The sequence below is a fragment of the Schistocerca serialis genome, chromosome 4, assembly GCF_023864345.2.
Source record: "Schistocerca serialis cubense isolate TAMUIC-IGC-003099 chromosome 4, iqSchSeri2.2, whole genome shotgun sequence".
In the NCBI taxonomy this organism is placed as follows: domain Eukaryota; kingdom Metazoa; phylum Arthropoda; class Insecta; order Orthoptera; family Acrididae; genus Schistocerca; species Schistocerca serialis.
Window position 1 is genome coordinate 914,284,693 of NC_064641.1, and position 14,270 is coordinate 914,298,962.

Here is a 14,270-nt window from a genome sequence, read left to right on the forward strand (position 1 = left end):
TGGGTTGAGAGCCTGATGATACTTCAGCAGTCGGTGTGTAACACCTCTGCAGAACGACATTTTGGCTTTCATTAGAAAATGCTATTTCTGTTGGAAGGAAAGTGATTTTACCAATGGCCTGGACTGACATTTTGTGGGTAAGTGAATGTTGAACGAAGAGTACATATTTATGTTCGCCCATGGTTCTCCATAATATTATACATAGTGTCCGGAAGATTGAACACTGATAGGCTGCCGGCCGAAGTGGCCGAGCGGTTAAAGGCGCTACAGTCTGGAACCGCACGACCACTACGATCGCAGGTTCGAATCCTGCCTCGGGCATGGATGTGTGTGATGTCCTTAGGTTAGTTAGGTTTAAGTAGTTCTAAGTTCTAGGGGACTTATGACCACAGCAGTTGAGTCCCATAGTGCTCAGAGCCATTTGAACCATTTGAACTGATAGGCTTTTACAAAATATCTTATTTAAATAGAAACTAGATGTGTCTTTATGACAGTTACAATGTGTGTAAAAACGAATAACCCAAGCCCGAACTAGCTACTTTGTTTCAAGGAAACAGCAAAATTATTAAGGTGTCGCCAGAACCGTTGCATTCCGCTTTTTCTGAAAAGTAATTTTCACAAGTAGCATGGTAAAACCTGAGATCTCTTTGGAATAACTTGTGAACGCCTATCGTCTTCGAGTGAATCGTGATAGTTTGGAACAGTTTCTATCAATAAAAGGCCTTCTAATGACGGAATGGAACACAGTTTTAATTTGTCACGAGGATTTTGATAGCGCACTGTCCATTGTGAAAGATTCATTATGGAGCTAAGAAGATCATCTTTGCTGTATGTTCGGGTTTACCTGCGCTGTCCCTGAAACTGCCCTTTTTCCTCCATCGCTGAATATATACACTCGAATTCAAAGGTCTTGCGTGTCGTCTTACTCAATCAAATGTGTTTGCTTTCTTGCAAAAACACAGTTTTGTTTTACTATCCAGACATGTTTCACGACACTTGTGACGTATTGCGTGGATTTTCCTATTGTTGCTTGTTTTGTTAGAGTATGTATATCCTGTGACTGTCATACGATATTAGCCCAATGTGTGCACTAACACATCATGGCGTCGCTGCTACAGTTGACCTGTTTGGAACTGTATTTCTTTTGTATTTGTTTGCCAAATGAATTAGCAATTTGCAACTTTTAAGCTTATTGTTGCAAAATCCGATGATGACAGCATAGACTGTAGAAACCAGTAATAGTAGTAAAAAGAGTTACGAGCGATCATGAGAAACCTGATTCTTCAAGAATAATATAACTTTAATGTCGCTCCCAACTACTGACGCAATATCAAACATAGATTTTATGCTTAAGGCGACATCGTCTCACAGTCATTGGCTGAAATCCGATTGCCGTTTCACTGCTGTGGTCTGCACCCAGCATTCACTGTATGTTTATGAGCAACTAATCCGTAACATAGCAATGATGTCGTGCTATGTTTATATAGACATGTGACCGATTTCGTTTGACAGTCACAGGAAACACATTACGTAACAAAACAAGCGGTGACAGGAAAATACATTGATGATGCACCAACGGTGATGAAACATGTTTGTTAATGAATCCAAACTGTGGTCTTGCAAGAATGCGGACCCCTTAAAGTAGTAGTTCTTTCTTGCATGCTGATAACCTTTAGTTCCTTTGTGATAGTTATATATCTTGGATTGAAACTAAGAAAAGGAAAGGAATGTTTTATTTTCGTTCTGACGAACAGCCACAGGAAGGAATTCACTTGATTTGTAGTTGCAAGTTAAAGAAAGTGGAGAAACTTCGGGTCCAAATGTTTACTGGTGCGCCAATGACACGACTGCGTCGAAAGCTTGCAGACAGATGGCAGAAGGGTCGCGAGGGCTCCGATACATCTGCTCGTAATGAATTCGTTACAGCGGTGTTTACCTTAGTCAGTGACCGACTTTATCGCCTTTCAGTGACATGACTATTGAAATGGCCCCGTTAGATTGCCTACCTCTTGACTTGCCTGCAACTGCCGACAGCGGCAGCGATGTGTGTTTCACGCTTCAGCTTCGGTGGCTTAAGCGTACACACCAATGCTCCTACATGGAGCAGTTTGGATATACCAAACGAAAGAGTAAAACGTGTACATAGTCAAATCTGACAGCACGGTACATCAACGGACGCACTTCGCAAATGAATGACAAGTATGCGGCAGAGTACAGCCTAGACTCCATAGCGCAATACTTCTCAGGCTGTGGTCGCAGTACCACCGAAGTCGGTCGGGTCCGCCGAAGTTGATACCAGCCGAAGGCGGCCAATCTTTCTAAATCAACTAAGAGCGCGGTAGAATGTAGCCGATCTCATCCCCAGAACGTACATACTTCTGACGACAGTCGGAGAAGTACAAATTACTTTGTTTTCTTCTGTCGAATCGCCAACGTTCTTATACATGAAATATTAAGTGAGAGAAACTGATAAATTTACTACAAGAAAGAAGTAGTTTGTGACATCATGTCGATGAAAAATACGAGGGGCGTTCAGAAAGTAAGCTCCGATCGGTCGCGAAATGGAAACGACTATGAAAATCCGATAAAGCTTTGCACAGATGTGTTGGGTAGTGTCTCTAGTATAACCCCAGTTAGCATCACGTCGCTCTTCTCATTTCTGAGCTCGCAGTGAGTGCGTAAAGATGTCTAGAAAATAGTGTCTGCCGCCAAGTACGAGGGCCTGGTGAGAAATTTCGCCTGAAGCTATGCAGCTAACATTACATAACTGTCGTGCTGTTTCGTCTTCAGGACAATTCTCAGCCGCATTCTGCAGGGGCAATGAAGATGCTCCTGCATCGTTTTCAAATGGAAATGTGAGATTACCCACAATACAGTCCGCAATTGTCTCCCCCTGAGTTTCATCTCTGGTCACATGAACCGCTGTCTTTGAAGACAACATTTTGACACAGACAACGAGGTGTAGGCCAGCGTGGAGAATTGGCGGAAAGCACTGGTGGCTGCCTTCTATGATGAGGCTATTGAAAAGTTGGTACAACGCTATGACAAAAGTCTAAGTCAGAACGGCGACTACGTAGAGAAGTAGCTGAAAGGTGTAGCTAATTGTTACAAGTAAAACATTTCTGATGTTCACTGTGGTTTCAATTTGGCAATCAATCGGAGCTTACTTTCTGAACAGGCCTCGTATCATAATCGGGATATAGTTCGGAATCTATGGACGGAAAAGAGCAGCTTATTGGAAACCAAAAGTAGGCAAACATCTTTATCGAAATTTTTAGCTAGTTAGTTAGTTAGCTGGTTGCGTGTTCCATTGATCAATCGCACGGTACGGAAGCCGATATGATGTGGAACGTGACAAGTGCACAACAAATGCACATGTGATATTACAGTACAGTGTTAAAGATTAATATTTCTATCATTTACCCCATTCCTTTAAATGTATTATATTAATAGATTCATTTATTCCTATTCAAGAATTCATCTATGGCATAGAAGGAGTTGTCAAGGAGATATGATTTCAATTGATTTTTGAAGTAGTTACTGCTGTCTGTCAAACATTTCATCTAGTAATTTGTCAAACATTTTATAGCAGCATATTTTACTCCTTTCTCTGCCAAAGATAGTTTGAGTAAAGGATAGTGTAAGTCTTTCTTTTTTCTGGTATTATAATCATGAATGTCACTGTTGTTTTTAAACTGGCCCATATTGTTCAGAATAAATTTCATTCGTGAGTATATGTACTGTGAGGCTTTTCTAATAATTCCCAATATTTTAAAAAGATGCCTACAAGACGTGTGACTATGAACCCCACACGTTATTCTAACCACTTCCTTTCGAGCAGTGAATACTTTTTGCCTAAGTGTTGAGTTACCCCAAAATATTATTCCGTATGGCATCAGAGAGTGAAAGTATGCTAAGTATGTTAGCTTTCTAATTTTTATATCCTCAAAATTGGCAATTATTCTGATTGCAAAAGTTGCTGAAGCTAGTCGCTTTAGAAGATCGAAAATATGAATTTTCCAGTTAGGTTTCTCATCTGTATGTACACCCAAAAACTTAGTACGCTCTGCACTGTCTACTGACTTCTGTTGATGTGTTATATTTATTGAAGGAACTATACTTTTTGCAGCAGAACATTGGATGAACTGTGTTTTCCAAAGTTAGTTTGCAGATAACCAATGAATGACTTTTTTTCAAAGACCTTATTTGTATCATTTTCAATTGGAGTTTCTTTTACTGGTTTAATAATGATTCTTGTATCATCAGCAAACAGTGTCAGTTAAGCTTCTTGTTTCAGATAAGAAGGGACCCATGACTGAACCCTGTGGAACACCTGATGTAATTTCACCCCAGTTAGATGAAGTGGCAAAATTATTTAAATCACTTGACCCATATAAAGAAACTGTTTGTTTCCTGTTCTGTAGGTATGACTTAAACTACTCATATGCTATTCCATTTATACCATAGAATTATAATTTCTGTAACATAATGCCATGGGTCACGCAATCAAATGCTTTGGACAAGTCACAGAAAATTCCTATTTAAAAAAAAAACTCTATTACGTGGACAGTGACACTGTATATTGCTGTCGCAGTGCAACAGCACTTTTGAAATCCGAATTGTGATTTACTAAGTATCCCATTACTGTTGAGATCTCTAACCACTCTTGAGTACATTATTTTGTAGAAGATTTTTGAAAATGCTGTAAACCGGGACACTGGCCGATAATTATTGACATCTGTGGTTTCCCCCTTTTTGTAGAGAGGCCTGGCAATGGCATATTTTAACCTGTCTGGGAAAATACCTTGAGTTAGTGAAATCATAACCTCAAAAAAAGAATGTGTTCAAGTCAGAAAGGTGGCATTGTAGCATATTAAAAGTAACAGTAGTGGATCTTTTCCAGCTTGTGATACGTGAACTTTAGCCACGTACAATTATTATTATTATTATTACTGTTTACTGGCGTTTTTACACCAGTAGAGTGGTGATTATGACATACAAGATGATTTGCAAATTTGATGTACCGTATGTGTTTGCATGTTATCGTCTTTTGTGTGTTCAGAGTATCATATTCTAAAACTTAAGATTGTCTTTTACGATTATCCAGACTGATGGTCATTCAACGTTAAGTGACATATGCCTGTTTTGACGAATTTCTTTGGCTTTTCAATTGCTACACGAAGCACCTTGTGTAGCCTATGTAATAGAATGTTTCATCCCATATATTCGTAAAACTCGTCTCGTTATTCGAATAACTGAGGAAACATTGTACAGCAGTGCTCACTTTCTTTTAGAGACAAATCAAATGAAATCATCGTGGTAGGATGTATTATTTACTGTAAAACATATTTTGGATTTGAGCGCTCGTTGCACCTGACTGCCATGCAAAGAGTTCCGGTTCAGTACGAGATACTGCCAGGAGTGATTCACTGCGGCTCCAAGGACTAGAAAGACGCGAGGGCGGTGTGCTGACCCTACTCCAAATGATGTCATCTGGGAGGTGACAAAACAGCGGACGGTCAGCGTCGTGTGATTCTATTGGCCTCATGCTAGACTTCCTTTTTTTAAGACAATCTGTTAAGGATTCCTCCATTCTCAGACGCATGACTGTGATCACGTCTCTGCTATTAACATAATATTATGTAAGAAATTTCTAAAGAATAGATAGGTATCAGATGGAGGTATTACAGACACATTATTTTCTGGACGTGTGCAGATAGTCCATACGATCAAGGCGCTATTGAAAGTAATGGAAATTTAGGCTTAAGTTAATGAAATGTATACGAAATGAAAAGATAGTTATGTTTTAACATAGTTATGTTACGACTGCAGTTGCTACCTATCTGCGGTTCCCGCTAATCTGGTATTGTCAGGATAGGATGTAAAACATGACATTTTGTACTTACAATGTATGTGGCATACCACTAGAGGTCTTACAAATGTAATTAACTAGTACAAAAATTGACACACCCATTGTCAGTGCTTAAAACTTCTGACGATTCGGCCACCATTGCAGCCATTGCAAGTGGCCTTCCTCGGGATGGTAGGGTAGTTCTTCTTCTTCTTCTCCTCTCTCTCTCTCTCTCTCTCTCTCTCTCTCTGACTGACGTTTGAGCACGCAGAGGAAGGCCAAATGGAATGTGCCCGAAACGTCGGAACTCTTAAACACAGACAATGCGGAGATAGACCCAGAAGAATTTCATTTACTGTGAGAATGGCGGCGGAAGCCTAAGCATACGCATACGTATCAAAATGACTTTCTCTGACTGAAATACGGAGTAGTAAAATTTACGATGGGTTAGTAACAATGTAACAAACCCTCGCCCCTTTAGTTTTCTCGGGTTAAGGGCACTGCGTTTTACAGTAAACAAACACTGAACGTAAAGACCAAGAGCTTTGTCATATCGTGATCTGTGATGTAATTCTTTACTGCTTTATGGGAAAAGGAGTACAGAGATGGTGGCCGAGCGGTTCTAGGCGATTCAGTCTGGAACCGCGCGACCGCTACGGTCGCAGGTTCGAATCCTGCCTCGGGTATGGATGCGTGTGATGTGCTTAGGTTAGTTAGGTTTAAGTAGTTCTAAGTTCTAGGGGACTGATGACCTGAGATGTTAAGTCCCATAGTGCTCAGAGCCATTTTTGAACCGTAAAATCAAAAGTAAATGATTGTGAGAAGTACGGTAGCGCAAAATAATGCAAATAAATATGAAACTTAAAGTTAAATCATGAAAAGGTACTGACCTGTAGCGTGAGGACTGGGACTACTTCTTGTTGTGTTACCAGTTTGTGTAAAATAAATGTGGAGTGTGCAGAGAGTCCACACTTACATGAAAAGCCTGTACGACATCTGGCTGCTAACCGTTCACTGGAGGGGTAATCATGGAAAAAGAACAACACTAAGTACAGGTGGGCTGCGTAGGGCGAGCGCCCCCGATCCGTCCGCGGTCGGCCCTCGATTTCGCGTGCGGTCACCGGCACGGACGTGCGGTGTGCGGCGTGGACGCTGTGGCCTGTGACCGCGGCTGCATCCGCCACGTGCCGGCTCTGGACGCTGCTCGCCACGTGGCTGCTTAGCCGCACGTCGTCACGAGTGTGTTGCATACGTGTCTCAGCTACATAGAGAGCGCTCGAGTATGTGCTGCCATACGAGTAAAGTGCGCAGAGTGGACCACATTCCATTCGCGAAATTAAGTTCCCATCGGTGGCGAAATGGAAACCACTCTGAACATCCGATGAAGTTCTGCACTGTTGTGTTGGGAAGTGTTAGTACGAACGTCGATCGCCGCACGATGCTCTTTCAGTTCTGAAGGCACAGTGAACACGTAAAGACGCCTAGAAAATAGTGCCTCCCACCAAGTACGAGGGCCTGGTGACAGATTTCGCCTGAAGTTGCGCAGCCCACATAAAGTAACTGTCAGCGTTTCGTTCTTCGTAACAATTGGTTGGTTGGTTGGTTGTTTTGGGGAAGGAGACCAGACAGCGTGGTCATCGGTCTCATAGGATTAGGGAAGGATGGGGAGGGAAGTCGGCCGTGCCCTTTGAGAGGAACCATCCCGGCATTTGCCTGGAGTGATTTAGGGAAATCACGGAAAACCTAAATCAGGATGGCCGGACGCGGGATTGAACCGTCGTCCTCCCGAATGCGAGTCCAGTGTCTAACCACTGCGCCACCTCGCTCGGTCTTCGTAACAATTCTCGGCCGTACTCTGCAGGGGGAATGAAGGTGCCCCTGCAGGTCATGGTACAGAACTATCATTGCCAAATAACTTTTCTGGAAACTAACGGTTCAAGAATCCACTCATAGGACAACTGGAATTCGCCGGCGCCCGTCATGCTAGAGCCACATCGCTCTCTTGTAGAGACTGGCACGTCGTCCATCAAGGAAACTGAAACAATGACTGTCATTTAATGATCTACGTAGGAGATACGGCTCCATTAAATGGCCACAAACAACATCTGCCCACTCATTCACGTAGAACCGCAATCGATGAGCAAGAGTAGACCTGGCATATGGATTGACCTCACTGAAAACATGTGAACTGCGGATGTCGAAGTTCCCATCGTATCAAACGTTGCTTCATCTGTGAAAAGCACATACGACGGAAATGCTAGGTGTATTTCACACCTTTTCTGTTGTGGACTGGGGGCGTCCACTTTGATGAAAAGCTCGCTGCTGCTGAAACAGACTAATAAAGGTGTCCTGGTAGCACGGATGCATGGGTTACAGAGCAGCACACACACAATCAAAGTAGCACAAAATAGTGAGTAGTAAAACATATTACGAACTTTGGTAACGTTGACTATAGCAATTATAAACAGCAAGTTTAGCGTATCCGTCTTGCGTGGAGGGAATACAAACTAAATAACGTTCTCCCAACTAAAGTGAGGAGAAAACTAATCTTCTGTCTTGATTTACTATTAGAAGAACAGTTCCATACTAACACTACTCAGTTAAATGTATAGGAAGGCTATCTCTGTTTATACACGGTAATTCTAATCACAGTTCTTTTTCTACTATCTATTTATCGCCCACCGTTTCTATGTCGCTCGACGACTTGACTTGAATACAAGACGAACGTTCAACTGGAACTCCATAGTCCCCATCAAGACTCGGACTGACAACTTGCGGCTGACGACTTATGATACTCCACCGCTACTTAAGCGTGCAGCACTCTTCCTGGTGGTGCCCCAGGGGGGTGATTCTTACGGCAGCGTGACTGCTTTGTGCGCAGCGATCGATGTTCCTGCTGTGGACGTACCTCCAAGGTACTTCTTGTACCAACTGTCGCAGACTCTTCTTGTCTGGTAACGCAGTACACCAGAGTTCGAGGTAACGCTGTGAAACCCGCGCTATGAGTGGATAATCACCAGGTAACAGTTGGATTAACAATTACTCATCAGGGACGTTTCTTACACTCATCTCATTCCTCTCCATGTTGTGCGCAATTGCACGAATGCTGAGTCGCATTCGGGAGGACGACGGTTCAATCCCGTCTCCGGCCATCCTGATTTAGGTTTTCCGTGATTTCCCTAAATCGCTTCAGGCAAATGCCGGGATGGTTCCTTTGAAAGGGCACGGCCGATTTCCTTCCGCATCCTTCCCTCAGCCGAGCTTGCGCTCCGTCTCTAATGACCTCGTTGTCGACGGGACGTTAACCACTAATATCCTCCGAATGCTGAGAGCGATTATGGCCTGTATCGGTTTACAAAATGGTCATAAGTAACTATGACACTAGAGAGAAATGTTTGTTTTGGTGTTCTTTGTAAGATCCCACAGTTTGTCCGTTTAAATAATTTTCACCCTATGCACAGAAAGATATCAGGAAATGGAGAATGTTGAATCAAAAAGCAAAATTTTTAACTCAAGACGCTTAACTAAATTCAATCCTATACGCAGATGACCCAACACTGAGTGGAGAGAACATGAAGATGGGAGTCTAGACGTCGCAGCAGATAGCCTCAGGAAACAACCGTAAGTTGTCTGTAGGTAAAAGAAAAGCGAAGGTGTTTCAAGGTATGCAACCAGGAAGATTAAAATCAGTTTTGAGCAATAAAATCTTTGAGCAGGTGAAACATTTTAAATATCTAGAATACGGCAAAGTATAGGAACACAACCATGAAGTGAACTAAAATTTAAATAAAGTAGCATTCATATGTTGCAAGATTGCAAAAAATTTACAGAAAAACTCGGAAAAGAGGGGCAGGTGCAGTTTTAAAAAAAAATAGCAGTACTAACATTTAAGGAAGTGAAGCGTGGGTGACAACAAAACACCAAAAAAGAAGAGCACAGGCTGAACAGACAAGCTTTCTAAGAAAGGTGAAAGGATTTATGAGAGAAGATGCTACGAGAAATGTAATGAAAAATTAGGAATCTCTGATCTAAAAGAAAAGAATGAAACAAAATAGAAAACTGAAGGAATATGGGTGGAGGAAAACGGCAGGTAAAGTCTCTCGATTATAAATGCATCTGTAGAAGAAATATAGGAAGACCATACAGAGATGGGGTGCTGTAATAGGCAATTAGCGTAACACATGCAATGAAGACGAGGAAGAAGAAGAAGCACTAAAATTTCGGTTGCTTAAGTGATGTTCGTTGAAATTCTTCCGTAGCGAAAAGAATAATGAGCCACTGAATCTATCGAAGATGTGTTCGCCCATCTCTGCTATGATACTGGTGGTGAACGTATTGCTTTGTAAGAGATGAATGCGACGCAAAACCTATGACGCCTTCGGCCACAACTTTACTGGTCCACATTTTATACCAAGCACATCATAATTTGTAGTATATACAGTAGTCAATAACAATCATAATGTCCCCAGTGATTTATCACATATATAATATGTGCAAAATGGCCTGGTTTACACCCTATGCAGACAACATCAGATGGGCAGGAACAGCAGTTGGTTCCAACTGCAATCGTAAATTTTACAAGGGATCTGTTGTGACTTGGCGAGACAGCCAAGCCACTACGAGGTAGCCGAAAGGCACGCGTTTAAGCTCACGCAGGCTGGCGTGAGGTCTGGAACAGTTAAAGGAGTTGAGTCTAGTAAAAAAGGTACATAGCTGCTGGAATACTTAACTTTAATCCATAATTGGTGAACATCGGTCGAACATGCATCAAAAGATAAATAGCAAATGATAATGGCGCCTTGCTAGGTCGTAGCAAATGACGTAGCTGAAGGCTATGCTAACTATCGTCTCGGCAAATGAGAGCGTAATTTGTCAGTGAACCATCGCTAGCAAAGTCCGCTGTACAACTGGGGCGAGAGCTAGGACGTCTCTCTAGACCTGCCGTGTGGCGGCGCTCGGTCTGCAATCACTGATAGTGGCGACACGCGGGTCCGACGTATACTAACGGACCGCGGCCGATTTAAAGGCTACCACCTAGCAAGTGTGCTGTCCGGCGGTGACACTTGGGTTGATAGAACCGTCGGCGTGCAGGACGGCCGCGAAGTTACCCAATAGAAACCCTAAATGGGGTGGTGATGTGCAGTGAGTACGTTATTAGTACTGTAACTGCTCCTTTTGTGATCATGGTAAGACAGCCAAACTTGCGATTTCTATTTTCTAAAGTCTGGGTTCTCTGGTCAGTTACGTGATCCAGTCACCTAAGTGTTTCAGTTCTTTACACCGAATACTTTATCACCTTCAGTTTTGACGACACGCAGTGATGTTTTGATAACGATAAATTTTTCAGATGGAATTAGTTGGTCAGTTTTCCTGTTTGTTCCAGAAATATTTCGAGATGATTTTTGGCAACAATGATGTTTTTTCAATTACTGCTCCTACATTTGAAAAAGATAAGCATCATAATTACAACACCCCTTTCATATTATGTCCCCGTTGATGTCTTAGTGTTCGCACTGTTCTGCATTCTTACAGTAGTTTCAATGGCGCTGTTCAATGTGTATAAAGTTAATTCGTTCTACAATGGAAACATCATGACACATCGGCACAATACGTAAATGGTAAAGATGGAAGAGTAAGAACAAATGCTAATGATGGATGGCGTCAAACACTGCATCTAATCAGCAAAACAAGAGTTCTGGCTAAAACTGTTCACCGGTAACCAGCAAACAGCACACATCGTAGCGGCATATAAACATTGCGATACTTTTCTGTCTTTGACTGATCATGAGGAGTATAGCTTCTCGAAAACATATTTAAACAGATTATTAGTGTTACATTTTCCCTATATTCTCTAGCAAATCCATTAGCTTCACGGCGGCTGTTGTCTCACTTCCAAGTGAGTGTAAGTGGAGCGATCAACTTTAAATTATACTCGTACAGTCCTTCACAAAAAACTGCCACGAGGCGAAAATTCTTAATAATAGTTGGCAGCAGAAATATCACTGAAACATCTACGGATATTCTATTTAGAATTCGCTAAAAAGGTACAATAAAAGCTCCAACAACGTTACATCCCACACTGGCACACTGCCCAAAGAGAACACAGTAACTTACTTGTAAATACATATTTTTCATCCCGTTTCCCCAGCCTCAGATAGCATAAATTGTTGCTATGCGTGTTAAACATGTTACGTATGTCATCCATATTTCGACGAATGTCATCATCAGATGTCCTGGATATCTTGGTATTAGCTCATAAAACAACTTTGATGAGTTACTATGTTCCTTTTTTAAATCATTAGGCGAAATCGAAATACGTTGCGATACAACTGCGTAAGTTCCCGCATCTTAAGTATGTTAATAGAGAAGTTTTCCTGATGTGGTGACGTCTGAACTGTAAAATAAATGCCACTAGATAAAGTCGATGGTTCGGCCACGACTGAAGTAGCTTTCTTCTTGGTCAACTGTGGTATGTTCTTGTCGAAGGTTCATCATGTTTCGTCACGACTCCTATACTCAGCATGACATTCCGTCACAATTTTATAACCGTCGATACCGTTGGACTCCTGTGGTGGTAGGAGTGGGAAACTTTATTACACTTGGCTTCCTGAGGTGAAATATGCGCGAATGGGGCGTTCTCTTCATCTGAAACATATGAAGCGGCACCATACCCTGAAAAGCTATATGTTAACTGTTGTGATACATCCCGTGTGACACAATGCTGGAAAAAATATTACAAAATAAATACGGACAGTCGCACATTCCGAGTAGAAAGGTGTTTATCAGCGACTCTGCGACTACTGATGTTCTTACATCAGAGTTTTGGAAAATGGTCTGTGAATAAATGTTTCGTAAGCAACATACAGTGTCCTGTTGCTTTGTGTCCTCCACCTTCCTTCAAATTTTAGGCATTTGCCTGTTACGTCCTGTGGCACATAAAATGAAATATTTTTCCGCCGACATATAGCGTACAAGTGTTGATTTCCAATTATTTTCAGTTTCTAGGTACCTACGTAAATTACACGTAAGTGACACCTATTTACAACAGTATTGATCGATAGATGCGAATGGGGTAGAAAGTAACAATATCAGACAAAAAGCTTTTATAAAATGGAATAACAAGAAGGCGAGCTGGAGTATTAAAACAAGTGAACGTAATTTCGAGCCAACACTAGCGATATACATTGTTGCCAAAATTGCAACTACTGTCAGTATACAACCTTCAAACCAACACCAACCCTATAACATATGTCATTTGCGATAACGTCGACGAAGATAGGGAATTACGCACAACACCTGAGTACCTGTACGTACATCAAACGAGTCGCGGAAACGAGAGGGACGGTCACCATTCGCCATGTCAAACAGCAGCGCAACCACACGTCTACACACTGGCTGGCGGCGTGTGGGAGGCGCGCTCAGACGGCAGCCTCGCAAAGCGTGTGTGTCTCTGAGGCGTAGGCGTCTCATGCAGGGCAGGCAAAGAACACTGACACGGGACTTCAGTGTGGCAGTATCTGCAGCGCTCAGAGTTGGGGAAGTTAACAGAATCTGCTTAACACCAGCTAACCACAAAGAAATTCTTCCTCGCCTTTGCTGCAGACACTTTGTACCTTACCAAAACACATCCATATTTACAGAAACAGATTTTGACACAAATAACATTATGTTATACCTATACTGTATACGTTCAGATTTCGACAGAAAAACGAAGGACAGTATTTCGTAACGTGCTGCCTTTTGTAATATTACTTATGTATACTTCCCTTGTATTGCCATTTCTAAGCTTTTTCCTATTTTTTTCCATTTCTTGGGAGGGTGCAACACGACGGTGCAAAATAGCGTGATCTAGTATTTGTGTCTTTTTTGTAGGCACAAGGACTTTGTAGAATGAAGTTTTACCCTCTTCATTAAGGAAAAATACCTGGTTTTCCCATAATAAGCTTAAAATTTTTTTTTTAATTTTTAAAGGATTTCTTCGTCAGTGTGTAAGTATAGTCAAACTATATTCAGCTACATATTTTATGGTCACATCATTATATTATGTACTATTAAAAGCAGAGACTCGTTAACTTTATTACTTGAAATGTTGTCCATAATCTTTTACGATCCTAGTTTCAAAGTGTCAGCAGAATATGCCCAAACTTTTTAAAGTAAAGCATGCTGGTGTAATTGCATGGAAGCAACTCGTGTTGATCAGTACAACGGAAAAGCAGCCAAAGTTACAAATGTCGCTTTCATGTAGTTGATGACTAGTTTCGTGTCGAGACCTCTTTCCAAATCGTCCAGATAGTGAAAATAATATTTTCCAATTTATAAGAACCATGTCATGGTAACAAACCAAGTGCGAATGAACAGTTACACAGCACAAAGATAACTATGTAGGCTAGGCTCTGTGAGCTGTGCACCTGTTCATTCG